Genomic DNA, 7,500 nt, shown 5'->3' with positions numbered 1-7,500 from the left:
CTCTCTCTCTCTCTCTCTCTCTCTCTCTCTCTCTCTCTCTCTCTCTCTCTCTCTGTGTGTGTGTGTGTGTGTGTGTGTGTGTGTGTGTGGCGTCACCTTGGTTTGCCGCCACGTACACACTTCATCCTTCCAGTTCCAGCATTAACAAAACACTGATCTTTTTACTACGAGCGGCGGGAAAGAAAGAGAAAGAAAATACAAGACGTTTATTACACACTGCAAGAAGGTAATGGTAAAAGACACACGACAAGGACTGGAGAAATTACAGCGGGAATACAGGAAGCAGAGGCAAAAAGTTGAAGGCATATTTTGAAGTATTTTGATTATGTATTGCAATGATTTTTTTTTTTTTTTTTTCGGTTCCAGTTCAACGATCAACGCAAAGGAGGAACGTACAGAAGCAGATTTGTTGGTCTTTACGAGGTTGTTTATGATGTATGTGATAATGAACTACTACTATACTACTACTACTACTACTACTACTACTACTACTACTACTGCTACTGCTACTACTACTACTACTACTACTATTGCTACTACTACTACTACTACAGCTACTACTGCTAGTACAACCACTACTACTGTTCCTGTTATTGTTATTGCTTCTACTACTACTACTACTACTACTACTACTACTACTACTACTACTACTACTACTACTACTACTACTGCTGCTGCTGCTGCTATTATAATAACACCTTTCTTCTCTCTCTCTCTCTCTCTCTCTCTCTCTCTCTCTCTCTCTCTCTCTCTCTCTGAAGTAAGCGCCACATTTTTCAGTATTCAGGGTTTTGGCGCGAGTAAAACTTTCAATAACTCTATGAACGCAAGTGGTGTTTCTAAAATGTTAATATCGCGTTGGCTTTTCGCACCGGCATTTGGTAGTAAAGGTGATGGATGACTTGGGGTGAAACGTGTTGCTTACCTCGCCTTAACTAATATTACGTGACTTAACCCAATTTAATCTAACCATAAACCTTAACTTAACTCAATGCAACCTAAACTAATAACCTACCTTAACTAACATTGGTCCGTAACATTCAAAATACAGACGTTTTCATGGACATATAAGGAAAAAAAAATGGAAAAAATAAAGGACTGGTTTGTTATTACGCTACAAAAAACTAAAGTACAAAAAATATATATATAAAAAGAAGGCAGTGATAAAGTGATTAAGAGTAACAGTCGTCCAGCAGTGAAAGAACAACACAGTGATGGTGATAAGAGCATAAGACAATGACGGAAGCTGCAAGAGACTGTTATATTAGGTCTACAGGTTAGCAGCCCCTGTATGAGCAAAGCTACTTCATGTATCATCCCCATCCATCAGCTCATCTTGTCTTCTTTTAAAGCTCACTAATGACTCAGCACTAACATGATCACTGAGTTCCTTCCATTCGTCAGCCACATGCAGCCACCACACTTGTCCCGCCATTTTTTAACACTTCGGCCAAACTTTATCTAACAAGCTGCCGTGGAATTCAAATGAAGTTTACAAGTGTGTTTTGAAGATTAAAGTGGTTATTTGACACGAATTAATGGGAAAAATAGCAATGAGAACCCGATTTATCTTTGTGGCATTAGAAAAAAAGAAAGCAGACTTCCTCATAATCTCATTTTATAAGTGTGTTTTGAAGATTAAAGTGGTCATTTGACACGGATTAATGGGAAAAAAAGCACTGAGAAACCGATTCAACTTTGTGGCATTAGAAAAGAAAAGCAGACTTCCTCATAATCTCATTTTACAAGTGTGTTTTGGAGATTAAAGTGGTAACCTGACACAGATTAACATGAAAAACAACAATGAGAACCTGATTTACCTTTGTGGCAACAGAAAAAAGTGGCCTTCCTCATTAGTGGTGACAATGCAGCCAGACCTACACCACACCAGCGCACCTTAAAAGTCTGGAGTGAAAATTCATTAGCGGTGATGGCGACGCGTGATTCCCCCTGACCGTCCCCGTAGACACTAAAGCAGCACACTCAAGGGGACAATGCCATCCCGGGGCAAAATAAGAGAGCCGGACGGACACACAGAGAGGCACAGTAACATTCCTCGCGCTGTATCTGTGTGTGTGTGTGTGTGTGTGTGTGTGTGTCTGTGTTTGGGTCTGTGTTTTGGGTCTGTGTCTATGTCTGTGTCTGTCTCTGTGTCCTGTATTTATCTCTGTGTCTGTTTCTGGGTCTGTGTCTGCGTTTGTGTCTGTGTTTCTGTTTGTGTCTGTGTTTGTGTCTATGTCTATGTCTGTGTCTGTGTTTGGGTCTGTGTCTGTGTCTGTGTCTGTGTCTGTGTGTGTGTGTCTTGGCATTAGTGGAGCCATGCAATGAGGTCACTTCATTGAGTAAATTAACCACGGATAAACGATAAAGAAGGCAGGTCGGTTAGCAGCTGAGGAAAGGGCGAGGATATGAAAGAAAGTTATGTTTTAATAAAAATAATTCACTTCTTTATGACTTTCTGACCCTCTTCGTGCCAGACTTGAGGCAGGACACGCCACCACCTCCACCACCACCACCACCACACGAAATCTAAAAGGTGAAAGAGTCCCAGACACATGATGGTGGTGCCAAAAAAGAGTCTTCCTCATTCACCACCACACACACCACGCTCACCAGAACCCCCAAAACACCCTTAACCCCCTTCAGCACTGGGACGCATTTTTACCTTTAGTTTGGGTATGATTAGACGGCTTTATTTGCAAATGAAAGAGTCTATAGGGATCAGAAGTTTAATGGCCACAGTCTTCACTATTCTAATCCCCACATAAGTTTCTAAAGCTGTATAAAATCACCAAATAGTAACCAGAATGAATAGCGAAAAGTGTCACGGTACTGAAGGGGCTGAAGAACACAAGTATCTTCAACTAGAACCTATGGAAAGCAGTATTGGGAGAGAGAGAGAGAGACAGAGAGAGCAAACCTTTTCAGAATACAGACCACAATCCTTCACAACACTAAACGTTTCAATAAAGGATAAATTAATACACATCCCTGTTAACATTTCGTGCTGGATGCAACACACGAATAGTAAACAACGCTAATTGACAGGTAAATGACGGTAATTAACCACATAATTACCGGTATAAATTCAACGTCTTGGAAAATAAAGAAGAAAGAAAACAGTGGAAAGGAAAACACTGCACCAAGCGAGGATTAAATAAGATGCAGGGAAAGACAGGAAAGAAAGCAAGGAAAGAGGAAATGAATGAACGCAAATTAAAGGGAAGAAAAAGTAAAGAACGTAGGAAATTAAGGAATGGAAAAAGGAATGAAAATGGAGGAAAGAAAATGAAGGAACAGAAAAAAAAGAAGAAAAAACAGGAAAAGGAATGGAAAAAAGAATGAAAATGGAGGAAAGAAAATGAAGAAACAGAAAAACAAAACAAAAAGGAAGAAAATCAAGGAACAGAAAAGAAAACAAATCAGAAAAGGAAATAAAATAAAGGAAAGGAAATGAAGAAACAAAAAAAAAAAAACACGGAAAAAAGTCAAGAAAATGAAGGAAACAAAATGAAGTAAAAAAAAAAAAATGAAAAAAAAAAAAATAAAAGAATAAAATATCAAGAAACAAAAAAACAACTTCGTAAAAACAAAGATGAAAAAAGGAAAAAAAAAAAATGAAACCAACGAAGAAAAAAAATCTATCCCTGAAAAGAAAGATAGGACAAGAAAAGCAAAAGAGAAATAAGATAAAAGAAAGGAAAACAAGAAAGAGGAAGAGGAAAACAGAAGAAAGTCGACAAAAGGAGAAACAAAAGGAAAAGAAAAACAAGAAAGAAAAGAAAAGAAGGAAAAGAAAAGAAAGACGAAGAGAAAAGCAGAACAGAAAGAAAGAAAAGAAAGAAAATGAAAGGAAAGAAAAAGAAAAAGATAAGAAAGAAAAAGAAAGAAGAAAGAAAAGAGAGAAAGGAAAGAAAAAAAAAAAAAACTGAAAAAAAAGAAGAGAAAACTGAAGAAAGAAAGAAAAAAGAGATAAAAAGAAAAAAATGAAAGAAAAGAAAAAAACAAGAAATAGGAAGAGAAAACATCAGAAAATCGACAAAACCAAGCAAGACAAATACGAAAATGTAAAAATACTTTGCGAAAAACAGCAGCAGCGTAAAGTTAACCAGATAATTATGCATTTGCCAGGTGGCCCAACACACACACACACACACACACACACACACACACACACACACACACACACATTTAGACAAGCAGCTTCTAACACATTCTCGAGAGCTCTCTCTCTCTCTCTCTCTCTCTCTCTCTCTCTCTCTCTCTCTCTCTCTCTCTCTCTCTCTCTCTCTCTCTCTCTCCGTGTGTAATTCACCACGGTTGTCTGCTGGTCATCCAGCCAGTCTTCCCCATTACGGAGCGAGCTCAGAGCTCATAGACCGATCTTCGGGTAGGACTGAGACCACAACACACTCCACACACTGGGAAAGCGAGGCCACAACCCCTCGACTTACATCCCCTGTACCTGTTTACTGTTAGGTGAACAGGGGTCACACATTAAGAGGCTTGCCCATTTGCCTCGCCGCTTACCGGGACTCGAACCCGGCCTTCTCGATTGTGAGTCGAGCGTGCTAACCATTACACTACGCGGTGTGTGTGTGTGTGTGTGTGTGTGTGTGTGTGTGTGTGTGTGTGTGTGTGTGTGTGTGTGTGTGTGTGTGAAAAAATGTGGTATAGCAAGGCCCCATAAAAGAGCTTGGGATGTTTTGGCACACAGAGACAAGAGAGAGAGAAAGAAGAGAGAGAGAGAAAGAGAGAGAAACACACACACACACACACACACACACACACACACACACACACACACACACACACAGAGAGAGAGAGAGAGAGAGAGAGAGAGAGAGAGAGAGAGAGAGAGAGAGAGAGAGAGAGAGAGAGAGAGAGAGAGAGAGAGAGAGACTCTCCACCCACACACATATCTGCCAACCTACACAAAGATCACTTCACTACACACACACACACACACACACACACACACACACACACACACACACACACACACACACACACACACACACACACACACACACACACACACACACACACACACACACACACACACACACACCACAAAGCCTTCCCATAACCTTGAGAGAGAGAGAGAGAGAGAGAGAGAGAGAGAGAGAGAGAGAGAGAGAGAGAGAGAGAGAGAGAGAGAGAGAGAGAGAGAGAGAGAGAGAGAGAGAGAGAGAGAGAGAGAGAGAGAGAGAGAGAGAGAAGTGTCCGCAGGCAGTAAGATCCAATCACACACACACACACACACACACACACACACACACACACACACACACACACACACACACACACACACACACACTCCTTTAGGCTAGGGAGACGCGAAAGTCATTAATACTTGAGAGAGAGAGAGAGAGAGAGAGAGAGAGAGAGAGAGAGAGAGAGAGAGAGAGAGAGAGAGAGAGAGAGAGAGAGAGAGAGAGAGACCCAACATTCATTTCTTTTTATGTCAACTATTTGCCACAGTGGCCTTCGTCAGGAGATTCCAGGCTTACTCACATCTGATATCTCTCTCTCTCTCTCTCTCTCTCTCTCTCTCTCTCTCTCTCAAGGAAAATAGCTCTTTATTTCTACTACTAGTGGTTTTTTTTTCTAAGAACCTCACTTTTCATCAATTCTTCACTTACTTAAATCATTCCTTTACTTACACTTCATTTTAATTCCTTCATTACTGGGACACTTTTTCCCCATGAGTTTTGTGCGTGATTACTGATTAGACGACTTTATTTACTGTGGTGGTCAGAAGATTAATGGCTACAGTCTTCACTATTTCTTAATCCCCCACATAAGTTCTGAAGCTGTATAAAACCGCCAAATAGTAAGAAGAATGAGTATAAAAACGCGTCTTGGTACTGGAGGGGTTAAGTCCACCAAGGAAAATGACTCTTATGATTGAGTTACACCTTTGACTTACAAGGCTGACTTACGGGGGGAGACTTACGCGCCATTCCCAGCAGACAGCATTACCCACAAGCCCTCTAGCGGTGACGGATGGAAAGTCAATGCGTGCGTGTATGCGGTTGTGACTGGCGGCGGGTTTCCGGGTATTTCGCAATATTTCCTCGAAGTCGATACATTAGTCACCGTCTTCGTTCGTGTAATTACTAGCTTACTCTCCACGCTAGAGTCAGGAGAGAGAGAGAGAGAGAGAGAGAGAGAGGGCGGGGCTCGTATTCTCAATCACTTCTTTGCTTCACCTCCACTATTTCAAAAGGCTTTATCTAAATTTACACATTTATACATTTCTTTTAAGTATCTAGTATTGCTAACTCGTATAATAGTGACTTCAAGATTTGTTTGTCGTAAAAATATATATCACACCATTTTGCTTTCCATATTGTCCTTGAAGGTTTGGTATAAAGAACACATGCACATAAATGAAGTTCTTATCAAAAATATCAGCGTCTTTTTAATGTAAGAGGGGAAAGCCGGTCAAGGGCAACAAAAATGGTTAAAAAAAAGGCCCATTATTAAAGAAAGGGTCACAGATAACAAGGTCTACCATCAAAAAAAGGCCCACTGAATGAAAAAAATGACACACTATTGGAATGAAAGGCTCTATATTGAAAAGGCCCACTGATTTAAAAGACCCACTGATAACAAGGTCCACTATCAAAAAAGACCCACTGATTAAAAAGACCCACTATCAAAAAAGACCCACTGATAACAAGGCCCACTGATTAAAAGACCCACTGATTTAAAAGACCCACTGATTTAAAAGACCCACTGATAACAAGGCCCACTATAAAAAAAGGCCCACCGATTAAAAGAAAGGTCCATTGAAAACAAGGCCCATTATTTACAAAGACCCATTGAAAACAAGAACCATTATCAAGGAAAGACCCACTGATCCGAAAAGACCCATTATCAAAAAAAGCCCACTGATTTAAAAGGCCCACTGATTTAAAAGGTCCACTGATTTAAAAGGTCCACTGATTTAAAAGGTCTACTGATTTAAAAGGTCCACTGATTTAAAAGGTCCACTAATTTTAAAAGGTCTACTGATTTAAAAGGTCCACTGATTTAAAAGGTCCACTAATTTAAAAGGTCTACTGATTTAAAAGGTCCACTGATTTAAAAGGTCCACTGATTTAAAAGGTCCACTGATTTAAAAGGTCCACTAATTTAAAAGGTCTACTGATTTAAAAGGTCCACTGATTTAAAAGGCTCACTGATTTAAAAGGTCCACTGATTTAAAAGGCCCACTGATTTAAAAGGTCCACTGATTTAAAAGGCTCACTGATTTAAAAGGCCCACTGATTTAAAAGGTCCACTGATTTAAGAGGCCCACTGATTTAAAAGGTCCACTGATTTAAAAGGTCCACTGATTTAAAAGGTCCACTGATTTAAGAGGCCCACTGATTTAAAAGGCCCACTGATTTAAAAGGTCCACTGATTTAAAAGGTCCACTGATTTAAAAGGCTCACTGATTTAAGAGGTTCACTGATTTAAAAGGCTCACTGATTTAAAAGGCCCACTGAT

The 7,500-nt window shown here is 39.9% G+C and overlaps 1 protein-coding gene across 1 annotated transcript in view; it reads right to left on the bottom strand.

Annotated features, from left to right (window-relative positions):
* Nucleotides 1-7,500, bottom strand: part of LOC123507616 (proline-rich extensin-like protein EPR1) — a 40,017-nt gene that overhangs the window by 1,901 nt on the left and 30,616 nt on the right. The gene's annotated exons all lie outside the window — the stretch shown is intronic.

This window comes from Portunus trituberculatus, chromosome 23, assembly GCF_017591435.1.
Source record: "Portunus trituberculatus isolate SZX2019 chromosome 23, ASM1759143v1, whole genome shotgun sequence".
Classification (NCBI taxonomy): Eukaryota; Metazoa; Arthropoda; class Malacostraca; order Decapoda; family Portunidae; genus Portunus; species Portunus trituberculatus.
This window is presented reverse-complemented; position numbering and strand designations above follow the sequence as displayed.